General features: G+C 40.4%; 1 non-coding gene across 1 annotated transcript; it reads right to left on the bottom strand.

The window, feature by feature from the left end:
- Positions 1-1,576: 1,576 nt before the first annotated feature.
- Positions 1,577-1,683, bottom strand: LOC141658181 (small nucleolar RNA R71). The gene has a single exon (XR_012549082.1). It is a non-coding gene; the product is annotated as a small nucleolar RNA R71 (small nucleolar RNA).
- Positions 1,684-16,641: the final 14,958 nt, after the last annotated feature.

Here is a 16,641-nt window from a genome sequence, read left to right as displayed (position 1 = left end):
ATGGCGATACTTGCTGGATTATAGAGGCTAGACGAAGAGACTTACTTCTGATTTCTATGAGATGATATAACCCCCTTGACCCTTGGGGTGTTTCTTCACACAAAAAAATCGATTAAAAAAATCTGTATGGCCAACGCCAATAATATATTTAACGGATGTTTGATTTACCCATTCTTGGAATAATGTATGAGTTTGAAACAAATTGTGTTTTAGACCTGACCTGTTTTGGAAAATTGGGTTCCCATCAAACTTTCCTCCATGAGTAATACCCTTTCTAAGTGGGCAGCTGTTACCTTTGAGAACCTTGCTAGTAATAAAAAATCCCTTAGTGCTCGCCTTCTTGGAGTCCAAAGAGCCCTTTGTACCCACTCGTGCTCTTACTTTCTCCTTAACCTCAATGACTCCCTTCTCAGTCACCTTAATCGGGTCCTTGACCTAGAGCACCTTTATTGGAAGGATAGATGTCGTGTCAATTGGTTGGTTGATAGTGACAAGAATACTTCTTTCAAAAGTCTGTTACCCTTCGACGTAGCTTCAATCGTATCTTATCCCTTACAAATGATGTCGGCCAGACTATCTCGGGTCATGATGTCGTTAACTCCCATATCACCCTCTTCTTTACTAAGCTTTACTCCACGGAAAAATGCTCCGTAGCGCTCAAGACCTTTCCCCTTCTCCCTCCCATCACTTCTTACTTTTTGCCCTCTGAGAAAGAGATCCGTTATGCCCTCTTCTCTCTCGCGGTCCAACAAAGCTCCGGGACCGGATGGCTCTCATGCGGGTTTTTTTAAAAAAATGCTGGCACATTGTTAAACCTGACTCTGTCTCCTTTATTCCAGAGATCTTCTCGCTTAAGAGAATCCCTAGAATAGTTTTTTCTTTCCTAATTGACTCCAAATTTCGGTCTGTATAAAAAGAAAGGGAGAGAATTATTTCTACCCTAATGCTTTTTCTTGACCTCGCCTTCTCTCTCTCATCAGAAAAACACAAAAACAACTAAATTTTACAGAAAATTTTAGATCGATTTCTAGCATAATCAAAAGGCATATCTCATATCGTCTTGGGTGCAACTGATAGGCGAATATCAATTTTGATATTGTTCTTAGGCCATATTTGCTAGGACCGAAGGTTATTTCTGAATCTTTTACTTTTGTTTATGTATTTTATTTTATGACTAGCGATCGTCATCATTAAATTCGTTATAATCCTTAATAATAAGGGAAGTATACAGATTATTTCCCACAAGCACATAGTCAATCCAAGCATCCAAAGACCAAGAATTCAAGCTAATAACTTTGAAATCAAAAATGCCTTGCTCAACCTTGTTCAAGACAACCAATTTGGAGGAGGTCCCTTGGAGAACCCAAATGATCATCTAAATGACTTCCTTGAAAATTGTGATATGTACAAGTCAAATGGGGTCTCCGATGATGCGGTACGCCTTAGGTTGTTCCCCCGTTCACTTAGGGGTTCGGCCAAGGATTGGTTGAAGAATTGTGACCCGGATTCCTTCAAGACATGGGATGAGTTGGCTTCGGCATTTTTGAACAAATATTTCCCACCCTCAAGAACGGCCAAAGTCAAGAGTGAACTACAAAGCTTTACTCAAGAAGAGGATGAGACCTTGTATGAGGCATGAGAACGGTATAAGAAGCTCCAACGGTTATGCCCTCACCATGGCATCTCCGAGGCCGAGCTAGTGAACAATTTTTACAAAGGGTTGACTCAAGACCTTCGGCTTTCATTAGATGCGGGATCGGGAAAAGGTGCCTTAGACATTTTGGGGCATAAAGCGGCAAAAGAGCTAATTGAGGAGATGGCCTCAAGAACTATGGAATGGGGAAGTGATAGGCAATTGAGGAAGGGCAAGAGCAAGGATTCTAATTCGGTTTTGAATGTGGAGGTTAAGGGTATGCTAGATGAACTCACCCAACAAGTTGCTTTGCTAAATTCAAAACCTCCAAGCTCCGATATGAGGCAAGTCTTGTCTTGTGAGTTGTGTGGTGAACAAGGGCACACTCCCATTGGGTGTCCCTTGATTGCACCCCTCCAAGAGGAATGCTATGAGCAAGCAAATGGAGTTTGGGAATCCACTAGTGCAAGGCAAGGGTTCAACAATAATAACAACAACCAATTTGGCAATGGAAAAAGAACTCACCCTTTCTTGTCTTATGCTTCACAAAACATTCAAAACCCAACCACTTCCCAACCTCAACAACAACAAAGGTTCAATCAAAATTCTCAATTCCAAAGACAAATTCCACCCGGTTTCCAAAGGAAACAATTTGTCACCCAAAACCAACAACCATTTGGGGGTTTCAAGGGACAAAATTTCAATCAACAATAAAACCAAAATTTCCAAACCCCTCAAAAACCATCTTGGGAACAAGCCTTTGAACAATTGGTGATTGCAAATCAAAAATCCGACTCAAAGCTTGATAACCACATTGCCTCACAAAACCGGGTTAATGATGAAATACGAGCATCCCAAAAGGCTACGGAAACTCATGTGGCCCAAATTTCTCAAAAATTGGGGCAATTGGCTCAAAATCCAGGGAAGTTTCCGGGTAATACGGTTAACCCAAGGGAGATGAATGCGGTATTTTTGAGGAGTGGAAAGCAATTGGAGGAGGTTGAGAAGTCTCCTAAGTGGAAGAGGAAGAGGGTGACTAGTGAGGTAGTGAAAGAGCACCCGGTTGAAGTTGTGGAAGAAGATGAGATTAGGGTGGAGAAGTCTAAGGAGGTGGAGATGGTTGATCCTCCAAAGCAAGATGAACCTATTGCAACTAAGGCCAAAGAATATATTCCACCACCAAGGGAATATGTAGCACCGGTACCCTTTCCACAAAGGCTTGCAAGGCCTAGGCTTGAAAAGAAATATGAGATGTTTGTTGAGATCTTGAAGGGAATGAATGTCACGATTCCATTCCTTGATATGATTACCGAAATTCCATCATATGGTAAGTTTCTTAAGGAACTTGTCACTTTGAAAAAGAAGAATGGAGAGGTGCAAACCATCAACCTCTCTAAGGAATGTAGTGCTATTCTTACTCACACCAACAAGCTTCCAAACAAGCTAGAAGATCCGGGTAGCTTCTCAATTCCTTGTTCTATCCAAGGGGTGGCTATTAAAAGAGCATTGTGTGACTTGGGGGCTAGTGTGAGCCTCATGCCACTTTCAATATTCAAGAGGCTTGATTTGGGAGATTTGAAACCAACTAGAGTTTCACTTCAACTAACCGATCGGTCGGTTAAATTTCCCATTGGTGTGATTGAAGATGTACCCTTGGTTGTTGGGAAGCTTGTCATACCATGTGATTTCTTTGTTATGGATATGCCCGAGGACTACAATGTGCCTATTATCTTGGGGCGACCTTGTCTTGCCACCGGTGGAGCTATGATCGATGTGAAGAGTGGCAAGTTATCTTTGCAAGTGGGTGAAGATAGAGTGGAATTTGAACTCAACAAGTCTATGGAAGCTCCATCTTTAGGTGACACTTATTGCATTGTTGACATTCTAGAGAATCCCATGGAGGAGCATGACCCAAAAGCTTCCTCTATGGATCCTTTGGAAACTTGTCTTGTTAGTGGGTATGAAGTTGATGACAAAGATGTTAAGACTCTTGCATATGTGTGGATGTTAGATTCCGCTCCAATTCATGAACAAGCTCCCAAGTTTGAAGTGTTGGAAGTTGGTAAGAAGGAGGAGAGTTCCACGCCTCCTCCTACGGTTGAACTTAAACCTCTTCCCTCTTCTTTGAAATATGAATTTCTCGGTGATAATTCCACTTTTCCCGTCATCATCAATAGTGGACTTGATGACACCCAAACCTCAAAACTAATTTCTTTACTTAAAAGGTTTAAGGGTGTCCTTGGGTACACGATTGGTGACCGCAAAGGGATTAGTTCCTCTTTGTGCACTCATAAAATTTCACTTGAAAATGAGGATGCATCCTCCATTGAGGCACAAAGAAGGCTTAACCCCATCATGAAAGAGGTTGTAAGGAAAGAGGTCCTCAAGCTACTTGATGCCGGCATTATCTATCCTATTTCGGATAGTAGGTGGGTAAGCCCGGTTCATGTAGTTCCCAAAAAAGGAGGAATGACGGTAGTGCGAAATGACAAGAATGAATTGATTCCCACGAGGACGGTAACCGGGTGGAGGATGTGTGTGGACTATAGGAAGTTGAACAAATCCACCCGGACGGATCACTTTCCCTTACCGTTCATGGATCAAATGCTAGAAAGATTAGCTCAACACAACTATTTTTGCTTCTTGGATGGCTATTCGGGATTTTTCCAAATCCCTATCCACCCAAGTGACCAAGAAAAGACCACTTTTACTTGTCCATTTGGCACCTATGCATATAGGATAATGCCATTTGGGCTATGTAATGCTCCATCTACTTTTCAAAGAGCTATGATGTCAATTTTCTCCGATTTTGTTGAACAAGAAATGGAAGTTTTTATGGATGATTTTTCGGTTGTTGGGAAAAGTTTTGATAGTTGTTTGATAAATTTGGAGAAAATTTTGAGCAAGTGTCAAGAGTCTCACCTTGTGCTTAATTGGGAGAAGTGCCATTTTATGGTACAAGAAGGTGTTGTGTTGGGACACATAGTGTCAAATCGTGGAATAGAAGTTGATAAGGCTAAGATAGAGGTCATTGCTAGTCTCCCGCCTCCCACCAATGTCAAGGGAGTGAGAAGTTTCCTTGGACATGCGGGCTTTTATCGCCGCTTCATCAAGGACTTCTCCAAGATTGCGAGACCTTTGACCGAGTTGTTAGCCAAAGATACTCCTTTTGTGTTCTCTAACCGATGTCTTGATGCTTTTAATAGGTTGAAGGAAGCTTTGACAAGTGCTCCAATTATACAACCTCCGGATTGGAACTTGCCTTTTGAGTTAATGTGCGATGCAAGCGATCAAGCCTTGGGCGCGGTTTTAGGCCAAAGGAAGGATGGAAAGGTGCATGCAATTCATTATGCAAGCAAGACTCTTGATGAAACTCAATCCCATTACTCAACAACGGAAAAGGAGCTCTTGGCCGTAGTTTTTGCTATGGAGAAGTTCCGGACCTATTTGGTGGGAGCCAAGGTAATAGTGTTCACCGATCATGTTGCTTTGAGACACTTGCTCATCAAGAAGGAGTCCAAACCTCGGTTGATTAGGTGGATATTACTTCTCCAAGAGTTTGACATGGAGATTAGGGATAAGAAAGGAGTTGAAAATGTGGTGGCCGACCATTTATCCCGGCTAATCAACCTCAATGTTGACAATGGGCTCCCTATCAATGATTATTTGCCCGATGACCACTTGTTGTCCCTAAGCTTGGGTGAAGCACCGTGGTATGCAGATATTGTCAATTATTTGGTTTCCGGGATAATCCCATATGATTATGACTCACATAAGAGGAAGAAATTCTTTCATGATCTGAGGCAATATTTTTGGGATGAGCCTTGCTTATACAAATCTTGTGCGGATGGGATAATTCGGAGGTGCATTCCAAGTGAAGAGGTGAAGCCGATAATTTCACATTGCCATGATATGCCAAGTGGAGGGCATGTTAGTTCAAGAAAGACCGCCGCAAGGGTGCTCCAATGTGGTTTCTTTGGCCTTCCCTATTTCATGATGTGGCAACCTACGTCAAGGGGTGTGATAAGTGCCAACGAAGCGGCAATATTTCAAGGAGGCATGAGATGCCAATGAACTACATTCTAGAGGTAGAGTTGTTTGATGTATGGGGAATTGACTATCAAGGTCCTTTTCCATCATCCAATGGATATGAGTACATCCTTGTTGCGGTGGATTATGTGAGCAAATGGGTTGAAGCTATCCCAACAAAAACTTGTGATGCAAAGTCGGTGACAAAACTCATGGAAACAATCATATTTCCAAGGTTTGGGGTTCCAAGAATTGTGATTAGTGATCGTGGGACTCATTTTCGGGAAAGGACTCTTGATGCTCTTCTAAAGAAACATGGGGTGCAACATAGGCGTAGTCTTGCCTACCACCCACAAGCTAACGGCCAAGCCGAAATCTCAAACCGTGAGATTAAGATGATTCTTGAGAAGACCGTGAGCCGGTCAAGGAAGGATTGGTCAACCAAGTTCAACGATGTATTATGGGCTTACCGGACCGCTTTCAAACACCGATAGGAACTTCACCGTTCCGGTTGGTGTACGGAAAGCCTTGTCACTTACCGGTAGAGTTGGAGCACAAGGCACATTGGGCAACCCGACTTCTCAATTTTGACTTGAAGAGTGCCGGAGAAAAGAGACTTCTTGACATCAATGAGTTAGAAGAGTTTAGGCTAGAGGCTTATGAGAGCTCAAGGATTTACAAGGAGAAGACTAAGAAGTTTCATGACAAGAAAATTTTGAGAAGAGAATTCGAGGTGGGAGAGTTGGTTCTCCTCTTTAACTCAAGGTTCAAGTTATTTTCGGGGAAGCTTAAGTCGAAGTGGTCGGGACCTTTCACCGTGATCCGAGTCTTTCCCCATGGGGCAATCGAAATATCCGATGGAGATCAAGCTTTCAAAGTAAACGGGCAACGGCTCAAGCATTACATTGCCGGAACCTCTATCATGAAGAATGTAAGCTCCATCAATACCTATCTTCCCCATAATTGATTGTGATTCATGACTCCGTCTAGCCTACGACATAAAACAAGGGCGCTACATGGGAGGCAACCCATAAGATTTGTATATAGCATGCATTTTAGATTAATAGTGAGAGATTTGGAACCGTACTTTGTCAATTCGGATTGGTGACGGGTGTCACGTTTGAAGAAAACAAGCATTATTTTCGTTAGACCCAAAATCCCGACATGATGCGTCGGTGTAATTGTGGAAAACACGAATCCCGGGGTCAACGAAAAAGCTCGAATCCCGAGTTAAAGAAAATTGAGCAAGTTGGAAGAAAACAAGTGAAAAAGAGCTGAGTGTAGTGCCCTGCCGGTAGGCCGGCATCCGGTGCCCCTACCGGTAGCGAGGCCAAATTGAATTCTTGAAAATTGAAGAAATGTTGTGTTCTGCCGGTAGACCGGCAGCCGGCTCACCGGCAGGACACACCTGTCTTAGCTGAAAACACGAAGAATTGATTATGTGGAGTGTGTTCTGCCGGCAGCCGGCCCACCGGCTGAACACATCTGAAGACTTGAAGAAAATTCGAAATTTGGTGAAGAGGAGTACTCTGCCGGTAGGCCGACATCCGGCTAACCGGCAGAGCACTCATGCCTAAGGTTTTGGAAAGTTGATTTTATGAGTGGAGTAGTGTTCTGCCGGTAGGCCGGCAGCCGGCTCACCGGCAGGACACACCTGGTAAAAAGGAATTTCAAAATGAGGGGAGTGCTCTACCGGTGGACCGGCAGCCGGTCCGTCCACCGGTAGCGAGGTCAAATTTGTTTGAGGAAAAATTCGAAAAAATTAGAAAAGAGGGGGTGTGTCCAGCCGGCAGACCGGCTGCCGGTTCGCACACCGGCACAACGCAACACACGGACCAAATTAAAACGCATGACACCCCCTTTTTCCAAATCATTTCCTCATTCCCTCATCCTCATTCCTCCATCATTTTTCCTCCTTTTCAACCCTAACTCCATCAAATCTCCACCAAACTTCAATCAACCTTCACCAATCACCTTCAATCTTCACTATGGCCGGAAGAAGAACAAGAGCGGATGTTGCAAGAGACCAAGCGGAGTTGATTGCTCGAGCCGCTAGCGATACAAATCCCGATCCGGACTTTCCTATGGTTGAGTTTGCCACCCAAACTCAAAAGGGTAAGTTTATTCTCTTCAAAAATCGTCCCCTCACCCCGACTAAGTTTTTACATCATCCGTCCTTGTCGGCTCTTGGGTTAGCTAGGGAGACGGAAGCTCTCTTTACGGGGTGTGGCATGAGGGGAATATTTACAATGCATGAACACACTTACACCCGAATCACTTGGGAATTTTTGAGTAGTCTACGGATTACAAAGCACCGACAAACAAATTTGGTGGCTACCCTTAGTTTTCGCCTTATGAACCGGGAGCACAATATTACATTGGGTCGGTTGGCTAGCATGTTTGGGTTGGAAAATGCCCCATCACATAACCCACCCGCTGATTTTCATTATTCCCGAGTGTGGAAGGCGATTTCCGGCGTAGAGGATAAAGTTGGGGTGAAAAGGCCCGCAATTAGTTGCCACAACCCCGTCATTCGGGTATGGCATAGATGTATGGGATGCACGATTCTTGCGGTGGATGAGCCGTGGGTTTTCCGGACCAATGAACTTGAAATATTGGGATCCTACTTGTTTACAAAACCCACCGCCTTTAAAATTAATGTGGCTCACCACCTAGACATTCATTTGTCAAAGATTGCCAGTTCTCCGGGGCAAAAAGTCCCAATACATGTGGGTGGCATGATCACCCGAATTGCCCGGAATTTGGACCGTCCGGTAGACTTTTCTACCATGAATTGGATACCCGGGGACACTTACTTATCCAAGCATTACTTGACCACCAAGCTTGAGTGGCTCAAAGTGAACCCCGAAGACGGCCATGAGTATTGGCAAATAAATTACAAGAATTCTATCCGGCTTCCTAATGTCACCGCCATTAAAATTGAGAAAGATAAGGAAGACTACCTCCTCCATATTGAAGCGGAGGTACCCGCCGACCAACCTCCCCCAAACCCTCCTCGTGTTTATTCGCGAGACCGTAGAGTGGACACCCCTTCCTCCCTCCAATACCAAATGCCACAAACCCACCAACCCCCACCTTGGCAATTCCAACAAGGTGAGGGGTCCTCCTCGGGCCAACCTTCCTATCCTCCCTTACCACCTTCTCTTACCGAGTGGATGGAGAGGATGGACATTGCCGCGGCAAAGGCCGCTAGTGAGAGGGATGGGGCGGAAATTGGACCGGATTTACTATGATCAAGCCACCGGTTCCTACTCGATCTACGACGACTTTTGTAGACGGGACTACGTCCCCTATGATGACCCTCACCCTTCCTACTTTACTTGGCCCGACGGGAACTACCCCAAGGACGGGAAGTTTGTCCGCGGAGGTCTTAACCTCCAACCGGACTACTTTGCCGCCCTTATTTTCCCCCCTGGGCCCGAGTATCGACCCGAGGGGCACGACGCCCGTTGCGTGGACGACATCCGACCCTACTTTGCTAGTGACGTGGGTGCTTCGGGGTCCGGTGGGGGCTTTATGGGAGATGCTTCTACGGGAGGGCTTGGCGGTGTGATGAACATGAGTGGAGACTTCACGGGTGGTCTGATGGGTGCCGGCGGTAGTGGAGGTGACCACACCTTCAACCCCGATGACTTGATTCCGGGCCCCGAGTTTAGCACCGGAGAGAATTATGATGATGATGAGATGGACTCTTAGTCCCGAGAGGCCGAGTTGGTGGCCTATTCTCCTCCCTTTTCAATCCAAAATGACAAGTATCTTCTCTTCCTTTTATCCAAATTCTCTCATTCATGTTTAATTTTTCGTATGCATTTAGTTAGTGGACATATAGTTGCATTCATCTATATTGCATTAGATTTCAATTTTGTAACATATTGTCACATTTAGTTATTGCATACATATAGTATAGCTTGCATCGTATTTCAATATTGCATATAGATTAAATCATGCATTGCATGCTTATTTGAAAACCACTAAAAATAAAAAAAAAATCACCAAAAACATGTTTTTCTTTCAAAAATAAATAACTATCCACCAATTTAAAAATACAAAAACATGTTATTTCTTTTCAAATATTAAAAAATTCAAAAAACAAGTTCTTTTATTTCTCCGAATTGCCCTCCCATGTCTATAAATAAGTGTGGGGAGGGCCTAAAAAAAAAAAAGAGGAAAAAGAAAACCCAAAAACATGTCTTTTCATTTTAATTTCCTCCACAGATTTATTTCCATTTGGAAGTAATGTAAATAAATAAGTGTGGGGAGGAAATTCATATATTAAAAAAAATCACCAAAATATGTTCCTTTCTTTTTCTTATTCACTCCCTATGCTTTTGTCCATTGAGGACAATGTACATTTCAAGTGTGGGGAGTGAAATATCCACTCTTGTGAATATTTGTTTATATTTGTATATACCTTTAAATTTGATAAAATGCCTAAAAATTAAAAAAATTCTGAAAAATACAAAAATATTGCATTGTTTATATATGTTTGGCTAACCATTGGCATAGACATCGACCATTTGAGGCAAATGGGAGCTAGAAGTCGCTTGGTAAATTCGTTCTAATCTCTTACTCCTTTACCGTTCTTTCTTTTTGTATCTTGTATATTTGAAGGAGAATGGGATTTTGTGCCTTGGATGTTCCCTTGGGAAACTTGTGGATTGTTGGTGTTGATTTGCTGCTAGGATTAGTCCAAATTGTTGCATGTTTACCTTATGTTTATTTCCATTTCTTGCTTGCATTCGTTTCACATATAAATATGTGTTGTATTTCCTTCTTGTTGCATCGAGTTTGTATATAAATTTTTGAACAAAATTTGGTCTAGGAAGGGAGCATGATACCCTCTATGATGATATTGTCTAGGTCGTGTCTTTCCCCTCTTAGTGGCTTGCACCTTGTGACCTCCTTGTTAGGGTGTTTTCTTGCAAATACCCGGGAAATGAGGCTAGACCGGAGAGTTTTGACCACCATGTGAGACCATAGACCGTAGACTAGGCCTAGATTTCGACATAGCTATTTAAATGTGAGATTTAGAGCCTCCTTGGGACTGGTACATCCATACCCGGTCTCCCTTAGGCGTGAGTAGGCTCCTTGCGTGGCATGTCACATCACGACGCACAAGCATGACGTTCTTTCCTTTTTAGACCATGAGATGTTCCTTTATATGCATATTTTGAAACAATTAGTTGCATTTCACTTTTGAGCCTCACATTGCCAAATAAGCCTATTTTTCGACCCTTTAGACTAGGTCCTATTTTGCTAACCCCTTTTGAGCTTGAACCTCTCTTTTGGCACCTACAAAACTAACTACATACCATAAACAACCTTCCCTTATCAAGAAAGTTGCTTACATGTTGTTGGTTATATGAAGAAGGGTGTTTTGAGTCCTAGTTGATGATTTGAGTTGAAATAATGGTTCTTAATTTGGTTTGCTGTTGGAATAAGAGGTTTTTGAAATAGAAAAAGAAAAGAAAAGAAAAGAGAAAAAGAAAAAAATGTAATGAAAAAGAAAAAAAAAAGTTTGCACAATTACTTTGTTTGATGAGAAAAAGCCAAGCAACACTCCTTCATCAATGGAGTAGAAAAAGGCGTTGCAAGAATAAAAAGGGCATTTGATGTTTTTCCTAAGTGAGTCGGGTTTACACAATTTTTGCTTGATATTGGCAAGCCAATTTCTTGTTATGGTGTAGACGTTACTCATTGGTTGCAATAAGGTGATAATTTCGTGTTTTTCCAAAGTGAGTCGGGTTTGCACAATGTTTGCATTAATTCGGGAAACCAATTTTTGTTAGGGTGTAGACGTTACTCATTTGTTGTAATAAAAGTGGAAGAAATGGAATTTTGGCAACTTCTTGATGTGTATCTCCACATTTTTCCAAAATGGTGCTTGCACCAACCCCGTTTCGACCCGTCACCTAACCCCGTTACAACCCTTGTTTCTTTTATGCATATTTTCCTTTTTGCATCTCATAAATGGTCTTGTAGGAGAGGATTCCATGTTAGATTGCGGGCATGTCTCACGAGTTGTAGTTGAGTGATTTTGGTTACTTTTTGCACAAAAATCACCCGTTCAAAAAGAAAATGAGAGACTAGTGAAAACCGTGAGGAAGTCGGTAGTCTTGGTCCCCTTAGTCATGGGTCGATTTGGTCAAATCTTGTGTGTGTCATGTAATTCTCGAAGGTTAGGCTTTGCTTCCCCCTTTCCCGCCTTTGAATTTGTTTCTTAGGCATTCGGTTGTCTTGTTGAGGTTGCTTGAACCACCATTAGGGCATTGATACCCCGCCAAGACTATGAGACGGTATCTCCCGACCAAAACCTTTAATTGTTCAAGGAAAAACGGCCGCTTAGATGAGGAAAGCGGTTCGGCTTTTTGTGATGCATCTTATATGTTGATCCATGCTTAATTGTTGGATGTGTCAAAAATTTTGTAGCAAGACCCAACTTGCCTTGCAATAGGGCACTCTCCCCTCATGAGTGTCAAATTGCGAGTTGAAGGGGCGTTGAGTGCGCTAATACTCGATCGGCTTAGGTAGTAGTTTAGTTGAGTGATGCTTATATTGTGCACCCACTCTCCATATCTATCATAGTAATGACTTGTACATTGATTCTGGGACTTACTCGGGGACGAGTAAGGTTTAAGTGTGGGGAGGTTTGATATACGATTAATTTGCGCCGAATTTCCCTCTTTCTTTTACGCATTCCGACTCATATCGAGTCGGTTTAGTGTGCCTTTCCTTGCATTTTGTGTCAATCCCCGTGCTTGTGATTTTGTGTATCCTTTTGCAGGAACCGAGTCGAGTATAGAGGAATTGGGGCAAGAAAGGCATCCCATTGCCTTTACATGAAGAAGAGGTGAAGAAATCACATGAGTGTTGTGTTCTGCCGGCAGGCCGGCAGCCGGCCCACCGGTAGAACACAGCAGGAAGAATGATTTGGAATTAAAGAGGAAAAAGAAGGTTGACCTCGCTGCCGGGAGGAGCACCGGCAGCCGGCCAACCGGCAGAGCACATCACATGGAAGAAGAAAAAGACCTGAAGACAGTGTTCTGCCGGCAGGCCGGCAGCCGGTCCACCGGCAGAACACACTTGCCAGATATTTTGTTTAGATTGACGGTTCCGCCGGTTTGGGAACCGGCAGCCGGTCCACCGGCTGGACGCAGCAGCTGACGGATTTGGGCTTTTCTCCTCTTTTCTCCTTAATCTTATGCAAGCCTATAAATACCCCTCCCTTAACCCTTTGTACACACAACCCTAGATCTGAAATTATTTTTTTTTCCAAGTTTCAAACTTTATTAATCATTTTGTTAATCATTTCTTAATTAGACAAGTTCTTCAATTAATTAATAATTGAAATTGGGTTGTAAGAAGATTTTGTTTGATTGTTTATGTTAAATTTGCATCTTTGTTTGATTGTTTATGTTAAATTTGCATCTTTGTTGTTTGATTGTTTTTGTTTTCACCATTGTTCATCTTTTCATTGTTCATCTTTTCTTTGATTCTCTTTCATTTGTTCATCCTTGTTATTTATACTCAAAGATTCAATCTTTGAGTTGATTGTGTTAAAGATTGTGTCTTTTAGTTTACTCATCCTTGTTTTTAGATTAAATCATCTTTCTTCATAATATTTGTTGGATTGTTGCATGTTTAGAAGTAGAATTCATCCTCCCACCATGTTTATGCTTAAAGACTCCATCTTTGTTGTTTATCTTGCCTTTAGAAACATGATTAGTGAGTAGTCTCCTTCTAGGACTCGGTTTGACCCGGTATGGGTAATTTCACTAATTAATTATCATTAAGGCTAATTTGTTGGGGGAAATTGGTGAGGGTAGTTTAGAGGAATTTGCATGTTTAAGGTTTTGTTTTTGGGTAGTGTCGACTTTTGACCCTTGTCCACCAACGAGAGTTGGTTTGGTTGTGAGTTGGATATTTGGAAACCGACCCTTGTCACCAACTAAGGTTGAGACCGAAAGGGAGAACCGAGGGAGGGTGCCTCTAGACTAGCGTTTGAAATCGACCCTCGAGAGAGGGAGTGGGATGACCCGGAATACGATGAGGGCTTAATGACCTTGACCAATTTCTTGACCTCCTTGGGAAAGTGCACGTTTTCGGGGTTGTTAGGTTTTGAGTTGGGGATACCGACTTTCGAACCCGAGAGGGGGGTTAGTTGGGATAACTAGTGTCCTATTGCGAACCCGAGAGGGAGGTTCTAGGCGAATTAGAGCCATCTCCTCCTTACCTTTGTACCTCTTTTGATTAGCCGAGACGATTAGTATGTGGAATTACGTATATTCGTGGGAGAACCGAGTTCTAGTCTTTCCCATTATTTGATCTATTCTTAATCCTTTAGCTTGTTCTTTGCTTGTTTAGTTTGTAGCCCTTTTAATTTGCTAATATTAGTGCTAGTTCGTTACTACCTCTTGATTTTCTATCGACTTAGCTAAGCTCGTGAATTAGAACGATTAGTAGTCCACCTACTCCTTGTGGGATCGACCCTCTAAAAGTGTACAACGATAAAATCGTGCACTTGCGAGGTATTACTTGATACCATCATAAAGTACAAATACAAGTAAAACCATCTTAAGTTAGTCACCCATAAAATGATTTTACAATAACAAAAGACTTTAATGTTCTTCTTATGGAAAGTGGTGGAAGTTATTTTAGTGAGGAATTTTAGTTAAATAATCACTTAGTTTTACAACAATACTCATACAAAAAAAAACGATTTTATATAAGAATTGTTGAACCAGCTTACATTGAAAAACTCAATAAATCTTACTAGTTACTAATACTTCAAAATGATTTCATAAAAAGGAGTATAATATATTAATATTGTAATCTCATATGTTTTGAGAATGGTTTTCTCAATGTATAAACAATTAAGTTATTTTCCCGTAAAACCACTATACATAAAAATTGTGTAAAACAGATATATTAATACAAATATCAGTAATCCATTTAAGCAGAAAGATACTCTCTCTGTTTCCGGTTATTTCTTGTCATTTTTCCATATTGGGGTGTCTCAGTCAATTGTTGTCCTTTCTATTTTAAGAATAAACTTGATAAACAATTTCATCATTCACACTCAATTTGTTCCACTTGTCATTTAGTAATTGACCCATTTTTCTTTCCTTGATGTTTGTGCCAAACCAAAGGACAACAATTAACCAGAACGGAGGAAATACTCATTAAAAGATCCGCTTTATAAAGATTCTTTGTGTAAGGTCGCGTTACGCAAAAATTTGTATAAACAATTTGCATTTTTTATTAGGCTGAATTCTTTTTATTCAGTACAAGAACAAATTTCTGGGGTGCGTCTCAAACCGTTATGTGAAAGACCAACTTCACTCTTGACCTGAACAAAAAGATTTCAATCGTCTTACATAAAGTATAAAGTATAAATAATAGTTTAAGTTAAATCGTAAAATATAATTTCTTTTCCAGAATTTTTAAAAATTTTATAAAAAGCCAAAAGGTTATATATCGTCAAATTCAAAATCAAATGAAAATAAAATATAAAAGTATAGTTTGATCTAATAAGTTTTTTTCTTTTATTTAAAAAAATTCTAAACATTCGAAAAATGGTTCATATATTCCGAAATTCAAAAGTATATTTGATTTCACAATATATGATTCTTTTTTTTCTTTTTATGTTCAATTTTTTTTTTAAATTATTAAATCTAACTATATTTTTACCATTATTTTCATTTGGCCTTATCACCCAATCAAAATCACTCTTTAATTTCATGCTTATTTTCGAACATGAGTAAGGCTTCTGCAAAACGGTTTTACATTAATATAATTGTAAAACGGATTCAAACACAACCCTAATAGTGGATAAAAGTGGTTATCAAAAGATATCGTTTTACGAAAAATTTGTATAAAACCTTATTACACAAGTATTTCTGAACATAATAATTATACCCATTTTATCATTAGTCATATAATTTATACCTATTTTATTACCTATAATACCATTTTTTTTAATTTACCAAATAATCTCTAATTAAACTAAATCAAACTCTATTTTTTACATTTTATTTTGATTTGACCTAATCACCTCATCTACACATTAAAGATCCATTTTTAGTAAATGACAGTCATATGTGACGTCATTAGTAGCATTGATTTTGTTTGTTTCTAATAGCTAATAATATCGATGCACGTATGATTAGCATGAACATCATGCAAATAACCACGTCAGGTAAATAACCACCTTCTGATGAAATTTATAATCTGCTTTTGCAATCTGCTTATGCTGAAATTAATCCGTTGTTTACCAAACAAGGCCTAAATAAAATTCCACCGCTTTTAATTTTAATCTTATCATCAAATTTCATCATAATTACACATTTTTATCTGATAAAATATGCCAGTCAATTGTTGGCCCTGTTTGGTAAACAGCGGATTAATTTCAGCATAAGCAGATTGCAAAAGCAGATTATAAATGACAGATTTTATCAGAAGGTTTGACTAGCATATTATAATTAGCAGAATTAATTTGAGTGTTTGGTAATTGGCAGATTACGATTAGTAGATTGTTAGTTTTCTTTGTAAAATGGAGAAAAATTTCCTATTTTACAATATGCTAACTAATATCTTTGGGGTAAACAAGATATTGTAAAACAAAGATATTGACCCCAAATATCTTTGTTTCAATATCTTTGTTTACAAACACTAAAATTAGCATATTGATTGGTCAAACATATTAAAACCCTTGAATATGCTAAAAATTGGTCAATATGACGTTTACCAAACAGCGCCTTAGTAGCATTTGCATAATTGCATGTAATGTTGCATATATATATTTGTTTTTTCCTAAGAAATAGACAAATTAAACTTAACTCATAAAGTGTACTATAAAAGTATATTGTAAAAAAAAAAGAAAAAAAGAAAAGAAATGGATGCTAAATCAAGTACTCCCTCCGTTCTGGTCAATTGCCGTCCTTTGATTTTGGCACAAA

The sequence above is a fragment of the Silene latifolia genome, chromosome 5 (genome assembly GCF_048544455.1).
Source record: "Silene latifolia isolate original U9 population chromosome 5, ASM4854445v1, whole genome shotgun sequence".
In the NCBI taxonomy this organism is placed as follows: domain Eukaryota; kingdom Viridiplantae; phylum Streptophyta; class Magnoliopsida; order Caryophyllales; family Caryophyllaceae; genus Silene; species Silene latifolia.
Note: the sequence above shows the minus strand (reverse complement) of the source record. Positions and strands in the feature narration are given on the sequence as shown.